Below are 17,213 nucleotides of genomic sequence, written 5' to 3'. Positions count from 1 at the left end.
AATGGAATAAAGACCTAAATGTAGACCAGACACTATAAAACCCTTAGAGGAAAACATAGGAAAAACACTGACATAAATCACAGCAAGATTTTTTTTTAAGTTAAGATGTACACATTTATTTTATTTTACTTATTGATTTTTGGTTGCGCCAGGTCTTAGTTGCGGAAGGCGGGCTCCTTAGTTGCGGCTGGTGGGCTCCTTAGTTGCGGCATAAGAACTCTTAGTTACAGCATGCAGGTGGGATCTAGTTCCCTGACCAGAGATCAAACCCACGTCCCCTGCATTGGAAGGAGAATGCTTAACCACTGCACCACCAGGGAAGTCCCAAGATCTTTTTTGACCCTCCTCCTAGAGTAATGAAAATAAAAACAAAAATAAACAAATGGGACCTAATTAAACTTAAAAGCTTTTGCACAGCAAAGGAAACCATAAACAAGATGAAAAGACAACCCTCAGAATGGGAGAAAATATTTGCAAAAGAAGCAGTTGACAAAGAATTAACCTCCAAAATATACAAATAGCTCAGGCAGCTCAATATAGAAAAAACAAACAACCCAATCAAAAACTGGGTGGAAGACCTAAATAGACATTTCTCCAAAGAAGATATACAGATGGCCAAGAGGCACATGAAAAGATGATCAGAAAAGATGATCAAAATGATTTGCATTTATTAGAGAAATGCAAATCAAAACTACAATGACGTATCACCTCACACTGATCAGAATGGCCATTGTAGATCAAAAAATCTACAAACAGTAAATGCTGGAAAGAGTGTGAAGAAAAGGGAACCCTCTTGCACTGTTAGTGGGAATGTAAATTGATACAGCCACTCTGGAGAACAGTATGGAGGTTCCTTAAAAAACTAAAAATAGAACTACCATATATGACCCAACAATCCCACTCCTGGGCATATACCCTGAGAAAACCATAATTCAAAAAGACACATGCACTCCAATGTTCATTGCAGCACTACTTACAATAGCCAGGACATGGAAGCAACCTAAAGGTCCATCAACAGATGAATGGATAAAGACGATGTGGTACATATATACAATGGAATATTACTCGGCCATGAAAAGGAACAAAATTGGCTCATTTGCAGAGATGTGGATGGACCTACAGTCTGTCATACAGAGTGACGTAAGTCAGAAAGAGAAAAACAAATATCATATATTAAATCATATATGTGGAATCTAGAAAAATGGTACAGATGAACCTATTTGTAGGGGAGGCATAGAGACACAGACGTAAAGAATGGATGTGTGGACACGGGGGAAGAGGAGGGTGGGATGAACTGGGATATTAGGATTGACATATATACACTACCATGTGTAAAACAGATAGCTAGTGGGAACTTGCTGTATAGCACAAGGAGCTGAGCTCAGTGTTCTGTGATGATCTAGGTGGGATGGCGGGAGGGTGGAAGGGAGGCCCAAGAGGGAGGGGATATATGTATACATATAGCTGATTTGCTTCATTGTACAGCAGAAATTAACACAACATTGTAAAGCAATTACATTCCAATCAGAAAAAATTCTATTGGGATACCCAATCATAGAATTGTCCTTGTTTTCTGTCAGCACCCAATCTACAGCAAACCTCTGTTTCCTTGCCCTCCCCCACCCCACTGCTCCAAATCAACCAACAAAGCCCACATCTTAGAACAGTCTTCCTTCTAACACCCCCTTACCGAGACATCCTGTGATTCTCTTGGTGTATGTTCTCCCTCACTGTGACGAGTAGTAAACTCCACTTATTCAACTACAGCTGTGTTCCTGGAGGTCTTTGGCTGGATTGCAATGACAAGACTACACAGAAACCACAAGACTTCCCCATGTCCCTGTCTCCTCCTCCTCCTTTTTAGCCTGCCTCAAGTATTCTCAGGTGGCTCTGCTGTGACTCTTTTCTCCAGCATCATCTTCTGCCTCTCATCCCCTTTCACCTCAGAACTCTGCATTTTATTTTTCTGCTGCATGGTTTGCGGGATCTTAGTTCCCCAACCAGGGATTGAACCTTGGCCCTCGGCAGTGAGAGCACAGTGTCCTAACCACCAGACCACCAGGGAATGCCCTCTGCATTTGGTATGTTGTTTTTGGGTTTTTTTGGTGGTACACGGGCCTCTCACTGTTGTGGTCTCTCCCGTTGCGGAGCACAGGTTCCAGACGCGCAGGGTCAGCGGCCATGGCTCACGGGCCCAGCCGCTCTGTGGCATGTGGGACCTTCCCGGACCGGGGCACGAACCCATGTCCCCTCCATCGACAGGCGGACTCTCAACCACTGTGCCACCAGGGAAGCCCGTTGTTTTTGTTTTAATTAATCTCAAACTATTTTCTAATTTCTCTTGTGGTTTCTTCTTTGACCCATTGGTTATTTGAGATTGTGTTATTTAATTTCCACATATTTGTGAATTTTCCAAATTTCTTTCTGTTATTGATTACTAGTTTCATTCCATTGTGGTCAGAGAAGACACTTTGTACAATTTCAAATGTATTAAATGTATTGAGATTTGCTTTGTGACCTAACATATGGTCTGTCCTGGAGAATGTTCCATTGCAATTGAGAAAATTACGTACTCTGGAGTGTTCTGTAAATATGTTAGGGCTTGTTCATTGTTCAAGTCCACTTTTTCCTTACTGATCTTCTGTTTAGTTGTTTTATCCATTTTTGAACATGAAGTACTGGAGTTTCCAACTATTGTTGTAGAAATGTCTATTTCTCTCTGCAATTCTGTTTGGTTTTGCTTCATATATATTGGGGCTCTGTTGTTAGGTGAGTGTATGTTTATAATTATTATATATTTTTGGTGGATTGACCCTTATCTATAAATAATGTCCTTCTTTGTCTCTGATAACACTTTTGGGTTTAAAGTCTATTTTGTCTGATATCAGTATAGCTACCCCAGCTCTTTTTGGTTACTATTTGCATGGAATATCTTTTTCTATCCTTTCACTTTCAACCTATTTATGTCTTTGGATCTAAAGTAAGTCTCTTGAAGATGGCATATAGTTGAATCATTTTTTAAATCTATTCTGCCAATATTTGCCTTTTAATTGGAAAAATTAATGTTTACATTTAATTATTGATAATGAAGAACCTACTCCTGCCACTTTGCCATTTGTTTTCTACACATATGTTTTAATCCTCAGTTCCTCTACTACGGCCTTCTTTTGTGTTTAATTTTTTTCTAGTATGCCATTTTGATTCTCTTCTAATTTCTTTTTCTGTTTTTGTTTTTAGTTATTTTCTTAGTGGATACCTGGGTGTTACACGTAACAGCTTTGGTTGATAACAATCTAGTTTGAATTAACCCAATTTAGCTTCAATAGTATACAAAACTCTGCTCTTATGCAGCTTTGTCCTCCCTTTCTTATGTTGTTATTGTCACAAATTACATGTATATACATTTTGTGCCCATTAACATAGATTTATAATTATTATTTTTGTGTTTGTCTTTTAGTCATATAGGAAAAAAAAAGAGTTACAAACCAAAAATACAATAGTACTGGATTTTATACTTACCTATGTAGGTACAATTACTGGTGTTCTCTATTTCTTCATATGGTTTCTAGTTACTGTCTAGTGTCCTTTCACTTCAGTATGAAGAACTCCCTTTAGCATTTCTTGCAGGGCAGGTCTACTAGCAATAAAGTCTTTTGGCTTTTTTAAAATCTGGGAATACCTTAATTTCTCCTTCATTTTTTTCATTACAATTTTTATTTTTTTGTTATTATAAAAGTTCTATGCATTTGTGCTTTAAAATGTTAAAAACTGTCCTGTGTATATATTTTCCATTTTTTTTATTGTGATAAAATACACATGACATAAAATTTACCATCTTAACCATTTTTAAGTGCACAGTTCAATGGTATTAAGCACATTCATATTGTTGCACAACCATCACCACCATCCATCTCCAGAACTCTTTTCATTTCACAAAACTGAAACTCTATACCCATTAAGCAATAACTCCTCATTCCCTCCCCCACCTCCAGACCCTAGCAACCACCATTCCATTTATGTCTCTATAATTTTGACTACTCTACTCTAGGTAGTCACCAACAAGTCACACCAGGAACATGGGCCACTATTCCCAAAGCTGACACCAAGTTTTACAATCCTTCTTTCCATGTCCAGAATGTCTTCTGAAATTATCAGAAGAGAGGACACAATGGTATTTTTTTCCCATTACAAATACACACACACACACGTGAGACTGAAGTAAGTAGTAAAAACTGAAAAGGAGGGACTTCCCTGGTGGTGTGGTGGTTAAGAATCCACCTGCCAATGCAGGGGACATGGGTTCGCACCCTGGTCCGGGAAGATCCCACATGCCAGAGCAACTAAGCCTGTGCGCCACAACTACTGAGCCTGTTCTCTAGAGCCCGCGAGCCACACCTACTGAGCCTGTGTGCCACAACTACTGAAGCCCACGCGCCTAGAGCCCGCGCTCTGCAACAAGAGAAGCCACTGTGATGAGAAGCCCGCGCACAGCAACAAAGACCCAACACAGCCAAAAATAATCAATTTATTTAAAAAAAATAGTGAAAAGGAATAAAAAGTAAACCGAGAAAATCAACTCTGTCTCCCACTCCTATCCTTAGTTCTGTTTCCCAGAGGCAACCACAATTATCAGTTTCTTGTGTATCCTTTCAAATATGATCTATGCATAAAAAGGTATATGTTTGTGTAACCAAAAGTGGGGTCTGGCTGCTCATCGCTCAAAAGCCAATAAAGAGGCAAGGTTGGTGGAAAGGAAAGTTTGCTTTATTTTGGGTGGGGGGGTGGGTGGGGGTGGGGGAGGGCAGACTCCTGTCCAAAGGCCAACTCCCCCCCACAACAACTGAATGATCAGTGGGCAAGAGCTTTTATAGACAGAGTGAGGGGGCTACATGCAGAAACAGCACAGTCAGCTCTGACAGTCATCTTAAAATTGGTCATGCGGTGGTCTGATCAGCGTCATCTTGATTGTTTCAGGTACAGTTAGTCTTCAGTTCCAGGGTCAGTTTGTTCCCATTTCCTTGAGGCCAATCCTTGGAATTGTGGCAGCTTATGTCATGGCCACAGTCTGATCATCATGTAGTTAACTTCTTCCACCTGGTGGGGGTTTCTGTATCTACAAGACAGCTCACAGTATATGGCTCAGAATATTATCTATAGCCATTGAGAAGGAAGTAAAGGTCCTTAATTATGCTTAATGACTAAACTATTATTATTTAGTTTTTTTTTTTTTAACAAATTTTGTTTATTTATTTAGGCTGTGTTGGGTCTTCATCGCTGCACGCAGGCTTTCTCTAGTTGAGGTGAGCGGGGGCTACTCTTCGTTGCAGTGCACGGGCTTCTCATCACGGTGGCTTCTCTCGTGGAGCACGGGCTCTAGGCACGCGGGCTTCAGTAGTTGCGGCACGCAGGCTAAATGTTGTGGCTCATGGGCTCAGCTGCTCCATGGCATGTGGGATCTTCCCGGACCAGGGCGTGAACCCATGTCCTGATTGAACCTGTGTCCCCTGAATTGGCAGATGGATTCTCAATCACTGCGCCACCAGGGAAGCCCTATTATTTAGCCTTGTTGGACTGTTTTCCTTTGTGTCTGTATTTTCTCACTTCTCTGATTAAACTTATTCTTTGGCTAAAGGTTTTTTTTTTGTTTTCACAGACAAAAGGCAGGCAGAGGACATGAGGGGGAAGGACCATAGGGTCCTGCTCCATTTCATTTGTATTTATCTTCTTAAAGGATAGCACTTTTTCGTATTATTTTTTTACTTTAACTTTATTATTTATTTATTTACTTACTTATTTATTTATTTGGCTGTGCCATGCAGTTTGTAGGATCTTAATTCCCCAACCAGAGATTGAACCTGGGCCCTCAGCAGTGAGAGTGTGGAGTTCTAACCACTGGACTGACAGGGAATTCCCTTCATATTGTATGTTGCCTTTTAAATATGTCTTGGGGAGTGTCACATATTGGTACATCTAGAGCTTCTGCATCTTTTTGAATAGCTGTATACTATTTCATTATCTTAGTTGCAGCATGCAGGATCTCTGTTGCAGCATGTTTAGTTGCAGCATGTGGGATCTTTAGTTGTGGCATGCAGACTCTTAGCTGCAGCATGTGAACTCTTAGTTCCATCATGCATGTGGGATCTAGTTCCCTGACCAGGGATCAAACCTGGGCCCCCTGCATTGGGAGCACAGAGACTTAACCACTGAACCGCTAGGGAAGTCCCAATTTTCCAATATTAATGACAGAACCAAACTACAGATCCAGGAAGCTCAGAAAACACCACATACGATAAATACCCAAAATCCTGTACCTGGGCATATCATATTCAAACCACAGAAAACCAAAGTCTTGAAAGAAGCCACAGTGGGGTGCAGGGAGACCTTACACATACAGGAAAAAGATAAGAAATATGTTGAACTCTTCAGAAACCATGCAAGCAAGAGGTGCGTAGAGTGAACTATTTTAAGTGCTAAAAGAAAAAAAACCATCAGGAATTCCCTGGCGGTTCAGTGGTTAGGACTCAGCGCTTTCACTGCTGGGCCCAGGTTAGACCCCTTGTCGGGGAACTAAGATCCCACAAGCCACACAGCACTGCCAAAAAACAAAAAACTATCAATCTAGAATTCTGTATCCAGCAAAATTATCTTTAGAAGTGAAGGAGAAATAAAGACTTTCCCAGACAAAAACTGAGGGAATGTGTTGCCAGTAGACCTGTCTTACAAGAAACATTATAAAATGTTCTTCAGAGAGAAGAAAAATGATATAGGTCAGAAACTTGCACCTATGTAACAAAAAAGAAGAGCGTTAGAGAAGGTATAAATGAAGATAAAATCTTTCATTTTATTGATCTATTAGTTAATTGTTCAAATAATAGCACAATGTATTGGGAGATTATAGCTTATAGATAAGTGAAATGAATGACAACAATGTTATAAGGGACAGGAAGGAGGGATTCATAATACTTTTATAAGATACCTGCACTATTCATGAAGTGGTATAGTGTATTTGAAAATGAACTTAGATTTGTTGTAAATATATATTTCAAACTCTAGGGAAACCACTAAATATTTTTTAAGTATAATTAATATGCTAAGAGAAGAGAGAAAATGGAATTATATAAAATGCTTGTTTAAAACTAGAGAAGAGGGCTTCCCTGGTGGCGCAGTGGTTGAGAGTCCGCCTGCCAATGCAGGGGACACGGGTTCGTGCCCTGGTCCGGGAAGAGCCCACATGCTGCGGAGCGGCTAGGCCCGTGAGCCATGGCCGCTGAGCCTGTGCGTCCAGAGCCTGTGCTCTGCAACGGGAGAGGCCACAACAGTGAGAGGCCTGTGTACCGCAAAAAAAACACAAAACAAAACAAAAAACACTGCATATTGTACAATGCCATAAAAATGAAATTCTAGAAAAAGCAAAACTAGAGTAGCGAAAAGCACGTCAGTGGTTTCACAGAGCTAGATTTTAGGTGACGAGATTGATTACAATGGAGAAAGAGGGGACTTTTTAGGGTGATGGAAACATTTTATATCTTAATTGTGGTGATGGTTACATGACTATATACAATTGCCAAACTTATTAAACTGTACTGTTAAAATGGATGAATCTTATTTTATGAAAATTATACCAAATTTCTAAATTGGGGGGAACCTAATCCCCAGAATTCCCCCCAATCTAAAAATAGGAGGGAAATCTTTTTTTTTTTTTAAAAAAGGAAGAATTAGGCAACTCAGTAAGAACTGATTTGAAAAGCTCTCCAAAATACATTGTTATGGCTAGTATTTGTACAAGGAAAAAATGGCCGAGTCTGTGACTGTAATTGCATAGAATATCCTTGAAGTTTAACGAAAGAATTGGTATAAGGGCTGTCTGTGGGGAGGGGAACTGGGTGGTTGGGATAAGTGGTGGGCCTTTTTACTTTTTTGGAATTTTTTCTGGGTGCACATAATATCTAGGTAAGAAATAAACAACTAAAGTAAAATAAAACAGTTATAAAAATAAACTGAATTCAGACTCAGAATTTTAAAAAGAGAGAAATGTGACCATTTTTAACAGTCAAATTTGGTAAAGTGGGTTGTACCAGTTATATGAACATACTGCTATGTTAATAATAATATAATAATAACAACAACAACACTTACTGAGTTGTGTCATGTGCCAGGAATTGTTAAGAACTTAATAACAACTTGAGACATACAGAAGTTAAGTAATGTCTCTAAGTTCATACAGCTAGCTGGAAGACGTAATGATAAATGTCTAAAGGATGCCTGGATCCTTACAGCATAGAAGGGAGTAAGATGAAGCACAGTGCTTCTCGTGGGAGTAAAGTAAGTGTGACAAAAAAAAAAGTTTACAGTACTGGCCACTCAAGAGGCCCTGGTCTGAGAGGCTGGGCTGATACATCTAGCAGGCCCCAGAGGACACGTCCAGGGGCCGAAGACCTAAGGATCATGTCGTGGAAGTTACGCCCCAATCAGAGTTCTCTATATTGAGTCAAAGGGAACTACTCCAGGCAGGAGTTTCCAGTCTGACTCAGGAAAACCTGAAGTATGCAAATAACACCTTGATCTCAGATGCTCTGCAATCTAGCAGGGATGTAAGTTTGATGTGTACCTTTCAGCATTTGGAAGAGCCAGGGTAGCAGAGCAGCATTCAGGGAAAAGAGAGAAAGTGGGGGGAAAACTGGGAGGTATAAGTGAGGTAGGGTCTGTGATGGAGTAATCGCCCCCATTTTATCCTGTATATGGCTTCAGGATGGAATAGGCACAGGACAGCTACTGGGTATAACAGGGTTTTTCTTCATGAACCCTGAGAATATCTCCCTGAATATCTCCACAATCTGTTGTCCTCCTTTATCTCCAGACCATCTGGTTGGGAAGCTGAGCTATTTCAAGCCAGTGTCTGGTTTTTGACACTTCACCCAATTGACTAGACCTTTTCCTGGAATCGTTTCCAGGAACCTCTATTTCCACTGCTTCCTTGGGAGACCCCCACTTTACTGATTCCTCTGTGGAAACCAACCAATTCCCTCTAATTTCTCTCCTGCATATCTGAGGACTTGGAGAAGAGTCAATTCTGTCCCCAAGGCAAGGAGATAAGGGGATAGATGGATTAGTGCATTGAGTAGCTGGCTCCAACCATTTTGCAACTTGAGGCTATAGCTGGACTACAGTTAGTTAGTATGCACCTGTGTTTTTTTCTAGACTGTACGTCCTTTCTCCTCCAATTTATGAGAACTTTTCTAAGAGCCAGGATCCATGTCTGTCACACCATCCAATCCATCAAAACCGCAAGGCTCTACCTCCAAATATATCCATTGCTCTCTCTACTACACCCACCCTGATCAGGAAGGCAGGAAACTGATAGCAACTCAAATTGCTAAAATTAACCTTTTTTTTTTAAAGGTTAAACTGCTCAAATTTCCATGAGCTCTTTACAGTAACCCCATTTCTTTTTCTTTCTTATTTTTTTTTTTTGGCTATGCCATGCAGCTTGCGGGATCTTAGTTCCCCGACCAGGGATCAAACCCATGACCCCTGCAGTGGAAGTGCGGATTCCTAACCACTGGACTGCCAGGGAATTCTAGGAAAGTTTAATAAAGGAACTATTAAACTAATAAACTGGTATAGGGAAATACAAGTGCACTAGTGGTGGCCACTATAGGCCTAGAAGGAATGAGGGAGGGGGGCCATTACTAGAATAGAGACAGAGAGAGCTTTGTGGAGAGGGCTGCCTGGCAGGAACTGTGGCCTTTCATCAAGGGATATAGGTGCCCACAGCAACCCTGCAGATGGGGAACCAGGAGAGTACCCTGATCTCATTCTCCCCTCACCCTCTGATCTCTTACCAGTCCTCCACGTTGGCAGTGCTCCACACTGGCCAAGTTTAATCAGAAATCAGAGGGTCTAGCAGCTGGTTAAACGGTCAACACAGGTCGGCTTCCTGGAGCACAGAGCAGGGTAGAGAATGATAGAGTGGACCTGGAAAGGTAAACAGAACATCATCTTTAACCTGGATTCTTGCAGTAACCTTAACCTATAGTCTGATTTCTTCACAGCTGCCAAAGCAGTCTTTTTTTAAAAAATTGTGGTGAAATATATATACATCACAAAATTTGCCATTTTAACCGTTTTTAAGTGTACAATTCAGTGGCATTAGTTATATTTACAATGTTCTGCAACCATCACCACTATTTCCAAAACTTTTTCATAACCCCAAATAGAAACTCTATTCATTAAGCAATGATTTTCTATTACTTGCACTTCATGCTCCTGATAACCTGCAATCTACTTTCCAACTCTGTGAACTGGCCTATCCTAGATATTTAATATAAATGGAATCATACAATATTTGTCTATTTATATCTGGCTCCTTTCACATAGCATAATCTTCACAAGGTTCATCCATGTGGTAGTATGTATCAGAACTTCATTCCTTTGTATGGTTTATTAATATTTCATTGTATGCATATACCACATTTTGTTTGTCCATTCATCATTGATGCACACTTTGGTTGTTTCTACCTTTTGGCTATTGCGAATAATGCCGCAATGAACATTATCATACAAGTATTTGTTTGAGTCTCTATTTTCAATTATTTGGGGTTTTATACATAAGAGTGAATTTTCTGGGTCATATGGTAATTCTATGTTTAATTTTTTAAGAACCCCACAACACAGTCTCTTAAAAATATAAACTGATGTTGTTAGTCCCCTCCCTAAAATGCTATATTGCTTTCCAATTTCAAAACTTATTGTAAAGTTACAGTAATCAAGACAGTGTAGTACTGGCATAAGGGTAGACATAGATTAATGAAGTAGAACTGACAGCCAGACATAAACCCATATATTTATGGGCAACTGATTTCAGACAAGAGCCCAAAGACAATTCAATGGGAAAAGAATAGTCTTTTCAATAAATAGTGCTCGGACATCTGGACATCGACATGCAAAGAATGAGATTGGACCCCTTACTTACATACACACAGAAAATTAACTCAAAATGGATCATAGGCCTAAATGGAAAAGCTAAAAGCATAAAACTCTTAAAAAAAAAAAAAAAGGAGTAAATCTTTGAGACCAAGGGTTAGGTAAAAGCTTCTTAGATATGACACCAAAAGCATAAGCAACCAAACTAAAAATAGATTAAACTTCATCAAACTAAAAGCTTCTGGACTTCCCTGGTGGTGCAGGGAAGAATCCACCTGCCAATGCAGGGGACACGGGTTCGAACCCTGGTCCGGGAAGATCCCACGTGTCGTGGAACAACAAAGCGCATGCGCCACAACTACTGAGCCTGCGCTCTAGAGCCCACGTGCCACAACTACTGAATCCCGTGGGCCTAGAGCCCGTGCTCTGCAACAAGAGAAGCCACTGCGATGAGAAGCCCGCACACTGCAACAAAGAGTAGCCCCCGCTCGCCGCAACTAGAGAAAGCCTGTGTGCAGCAACGAAGACCCAACGCAGCCAAAAGTACATAAATAAATAAATTTATTAAAAAAAAAAAAAAAGACTCAGGATGTTCCTTGACACTACAGATCCCCCCTTCACCAGAACACACAGGCTCTCTGAGAGGCTGTCAGAAAGTGGTCAGGTTTCCTGACCACCACAAGTCCATGAAGTCTAGAAACACCAGCAAAGAGACATTATACCATCAGGAATTCTTCCACTGGAAAATAATAAATACTATCATCTATGTTTCCAGACTTTGTGGACATCCTGTATACAGACTAGGACCACTGTCCTGAACAAAATCCAGTTCTGCTCTACTGTCCAGCCCACTCCAGCAGATTCCAGCAGACAATTTATCTTTCAAGGTTTCCAGTGATTCTGACTTTTTCAGAAACCCTCAGGCTATCTGGCAGCTCACATTTGAATTCTAAAGATGGGCCAGGTTCCAGTTCTCGCCTTACATGACTCCTAGGCCTCTGCATAACTCATGTTTCAGTGCCTACCAACATCACAGGACCCTTTAAAAAGCTCTATAGTACACTGAGTTATTTGTAGTGAGGTGGATGGACCTAGAGTCTATCATACAGAGTGAAGTAAGTCAGAAAGAGAAAAACAAATACCGTATGCTAACACATATATATGGAATCTAATTTAAAAAATGGTTCTGATGAACCTAGGGACAGGACAGGAATAAAGACACAGACTTAGAGAACTGACTTGAGGACATGGGGAGGGGGAAGGGTAAAGTGGGATGAAGTGAGAGAGTAACATTGACATATATACACTACCAAATGTAAAATAGCTAGCTAGTGGGAAGCAGCTGCATAGCACGGGGAGATCTGCTCGGTGCTTTGCAACCACCTAGAGGGGTGGGATAGGGAGGGTGGGAGGGAGACATAAGAGGGAGGGGATATGGGGATACGCGTATGCATATAGCTGATTCACTTTGTTATACAGCAGAAATTAACACAGCATTGTAAAGCAATTATACTCCAATAAAGATGTTAAAAAAAATAACCATCTTATGAATGGATAAAGAAGATGTGGCACATATATAAAATGGCATATTACTTAGCCATAAAAAGGAATGAAATCGAGTTATTTGCAGTGAGGTGGATGGACCCAGAGTCTGTTATACAGAGTGAGATCAACTCGATGCTTTGTTATGACCTAGAGGGGTGGGATAGGGAGGGTGGGAGGGAGACGTAAGAGGGAGGGAACATGGAGATATATGTATACATATAGCTGATTCACTTTGTTGTACAGCAGAAACTAACATAACATTGTAAAGCAATTACACTCCAATAAAGATGTGAAAGAAAAACAATGAAATAACCATCTTAAATGTGTAGGTACCCAATAACATAGCTTCAAAATACATGAAGAAAAAGCTAACAGAACATAAAGGAAAAATAGACAAGTCCACCATCATAGTTGTTTCAATTTTCCTCTCTCAGTAATTGAACAAATAGAAAAATCAACAAAGATGTAGAAGATTTGAGCAACACTATCAATCAATTTGCCCTAGCTGACATTTATAGAACATTCCACCAGCAACAGCAAAATACATATTCTTTTCAAAAGCATGTGGAAGAGTCACCAAGAGAGACCATTTGCTGGGCCATGAAACAATCTCTATAAATAAAGGATTGAAAAATCAATATCAGGTCAACTATAGACCTAAACAAGGAAAACAAATAATAAAGCCTTTAGAATATAATATAGAATATCTTTATTATCTCAGGATAAGGAAAATTTTCTTAACACATGAAAGTACTAATTTTGAAAGGAAATATTAATAAATATGTTATATGAGTCAGAAATCCAATAGGAAACAGATGACACACTCAAATTAAAATGGTCTGAGAGGGACTTCCCTGGTGGCACAGTGGTTGGAGAGTCTGCCTGCCAGTGCAGGGGACACGGGTTCGATCCCTGGTCCAGGAGGATCCCACATGCCGTGGAGCAACTAAACCGGTGCACCACAGCTGCTGAGGCCCGTGCGCCCGGAGCCGGCGCTCCGCAACGGGAGAAGCTACCGCAATGAGAGGCCCGCGCACCACAACACATAGTGGCCCTCGCTCGCCGCAACTTGAGGGGGCCCGCGCACTGTAACAAAGACCCAACACAGCCAAAAATAAATAAATAGATTAAAAAATAAAATTAAAAATAAAATAAAATAAAGTGGTCTGAAACAATCTATAAGGATGTTACCATCACTTGGGCAAAAGCAATGAGAGTAAGGAGCAGGTTCAGAATCCCCAAGGGAAAGTTTATATAGGAGACTGTTATTTTTTTTTTTTTTTGGCCGTGCTGCATGGCATGTGGGAACTTACCCCAACCAGGGATTGAACCTGTGCTCCCTGCAGTGGGAGCACGGAGTCTTACCACTAACCACTGGACTACCAGGGAAGTCCCGAGGAGACTGTCTTGAGGGGAGCAGTGACTTTTGATTTGAGAACACAGCAGTTTGGGGCTAGGAAAAATAAATACCTACTCTCGTTCTCCACCTTCTGATTTCCTGCAGGGGCACCCCATTGGCCAAAACCCAATCAGGAGCCAAAAAGCAGAGAGCCAATGATGCAATTCCTAGAGGTCAACCTCCCTAGGCAAAGAGCCAGTGGAGAAAGGTGGATAGTGTATATGGAGAGACAAATGCAAGATATCTGGCATATCTGACTAAATAAAAAGTAAGCTCTCTTTCATCAAAAAAAAAATACAACAAAGTAAGGCAAGACAGAACTGAAGAAAATATCTATACAGCATAAAACCAACAAAGGAACTGTATCCAAAATATATAAAAAACTCCCACAAATCAATAAGAGAAAAACAGAAAACCCAACAGAAAAATGGATGAAAGACTTAAGTAGACACCTTCAGAAAAGGAACTCCAAACAGTCACTAAATATATGAAAAGGTGTTCAACCTCATTAGTAGTCAGGGAAATTCAAATTAAAACCACAATAAGATATCATCCCACACCCAGAAGACTGGAGAAAATTTTGATTTGACGTGACTTACCTAGTGCTGGAGAGACTATGGAACAAAAGGAACTCTCTTGAGCTGCTGATGGGAATGTAAATTAGTAAATACCTTTGGAAAATTGGCATTACATGGAAGATTGAAGATGCACTTACCCTATGACCAGCACTTTCCCTTCTAGGTTTAAATTCAGGGAACTCTTGCACATGTACACCAATAGATACAAGAGTGTTCACAGCAGCATCACAACTTGAATGCCTGTTAATAAGTGAATTAGTAAAGAAATGGAAGTATACAGTGAACTACAACACATCAGAGAAATAAGCAAGTCGTAGGAGAATAGATACAGTGTGGTACAATTTATATAAAGTTTAAAAACAAGACTATATATTCCTTAGGGATATATATATATATATATAAAAGGCCCCTCTGTGCCAGGCATTAACCCTTTATTTGTTGGATTATGGAACAGTTCAAGGGAGCTGGTGTGTGTGTCTTAGAAAGAGGTCAAGGATTTGGAAGTGAGAGGAGATATTCAGAGGGTACAGGCCAGCAACTATTTCCCAACCAGTATTAATATATTTCAATATTTTAACAATTGGTACTTATTAATGTTAATACTGGCTTAACATTCGGCCTTAACATACATACAAAGAGGGAATTTAACTGTGCTGGCAACATTCTGCTTATTAGGCTGAGAGATGGGTATGCAATTTTTCAATAAATTATTCTTTATACCTTTCTACATTTCTTAAATATTAACTAATACATTTTAATTTCACTTAAAATATATGTCACAGTTTACAGTAGTAAAAATAAGACGCTTTGCACGGCTTGCGGGATCTCATTTCCCCGACCAGGGACTGAACCTGGGCCATGGCAGTGAAAACCCAGAATTCTAACCACTGGCAACTAGGGAACTCCCAAGACACAGTTTAAAATTTAAAAATGTTATTAATTGCATCATGTTAGTGAGGAGTTATGTGCTTTGTACTCGTTCATCAAGTTGAGATCTAGCTTGAAAACAGAATTTGAGCTCCAGTTTAAGTTAGGTTTTTTTTTTAAGCACTTTATTTCTTCCTAATCACAAAAATTCTAACTCACAAGAATAAGGCATCTGGAAAGACAGCAAGCGTTGAGTGGCTGTCAGATGATTCTCTCTGGTTAAATTAGACTCAGAAATTATAGACTAATTTATCAACGATGAAAGACTACTTTGGGACTTCCCTGGTGGCGCAGTGGTTAAGAATCCGCCTGCCAATGAAGGAGACACGGGTTCGAGCCCTGGTCTGGGAAGATCCCACATGCTGTGGAGCAACTAAGCCCATGAGCCATAACTACTGAGCCTATGCTCCAGAGTCTGCGAGCCACAACTACTGAGCCCGTGTGCCACAACTACGGAAGCCGGCACACCTAGAGCCCATGCTCCGCAACAAGAGAAGCCACTGCAATGAGAAGTCTGCACACCGCAATGAAGAGTAGCCTTTGCTTGCCGCAACTAGAGAAAGCCAGTGCACAGCAACGAGGACCCAACACAGCCAAAGATAAATAAATAAATAAATAAATAATTTTTTTAAAAAAAAGGAAAGACTACTTTGAGTTCTTTAGTATGTTGATGAGCATATCCTAAATTCTCAGGTTGAATATTTCAGTTTGAGAGATGAAAAACGAATAATTGGAAGAGTGTTTTTTTATGTTCTGGTACAGCATTTGACTATAGTTTTTAAATCCCCCAAAAAGAAAAGGTCATCAATTTCTTATCCTTGAGTGAAGCAAATCATCAAGTGCTAGGAAAGTGTCAATCTCGTGGCAATAGAGACCTAATCACCAATTTGATCTTCTTAAGCATCTTGACATATTAGCCAGTACTTTTATAGTTCCAATACTTATTTATTTTTTTGCGATACGGGGGTCTCTCACTGTTGTGGCCTCTCCTGTTGCGGAGCACAGGCTCCAGGCGTGCAGGCTCAGCGGCCATGGCTCACGGGCCCAGCCGCTCTGCAGCATGTGGGATCCTCCCGGACCAGGGCACGAACCCGTGTCCCCTACATTGGCAGGCGGACTCTCAACCACTGTGCCACGAGGGAAGCCCCCAACATTTTTTAAAATTGAAGAATAGTTGATTTACAATGCTGGGTTTAATTTATGCTGTACAGCAAACTGACTCAGTTATACATATATATATTCTTTTTCATTCTGGTTTATCACAGGCTATTGAATATAGTTCCCTGTGCTATACAGTACAAAGTTGTTGTTTATCCATCCTGTATATACTAGTTTGCATCTGCTAATCCCAAGCTCCCAATCCTTCCCTCCCCTACCCGCTCTCCCCCTTGGCAACAAGTCTGTTCTCTATGTCTCTGAGTCTGTTTCTGTTTCATAGATATGTTCATGTTGTGTTTTAGATTCCACATATAAGTGATATCATATGGTATTTTTCTTTCTGACTTACTTCGCTTAGTATGATCATCTCTAGGTCCACCCATGTTGCTGAAAATAGCATTGTTTCATCCTTTTATATGGCTGAGTAGTATTCCACTGTATATATACACCACATCTTTATCCATTCATCTATTGATGGACACTTAGGTTGCTTCCATGTCTTGGCTATTGTAAATAGTGCTATGAACACTGGGGCACATTGTATCTTTTTTTTGCCACATGCACACAGCATGTGGGATCTTAGTTCCCTGACCAGGGATCGAACCTGCGTCCCCTGCAACGGAAGTGTGGAGTCTTAACCACTGCACCCCCAAGGGAAGTCCTGTTTTTGAATTAGAATTTTC

Source organism: Grampus griseus, assembly GCF_964374135.1.
Source record: "Grampus griseus genome assembly, chromosome: 16".
In the NCBI taxonomy this organism is placed as follows: domain Eukaryota; kingdom Metazoa; phylum Chordata; class Mammalia; order Artiodactyla; family Delphinidae; genus Grampus; species Grampus griseus.
The sequence above is the reverse complement of the archived record's forward strand: the minus strand, read 5'-3'. Positions refer to the sequence as shown.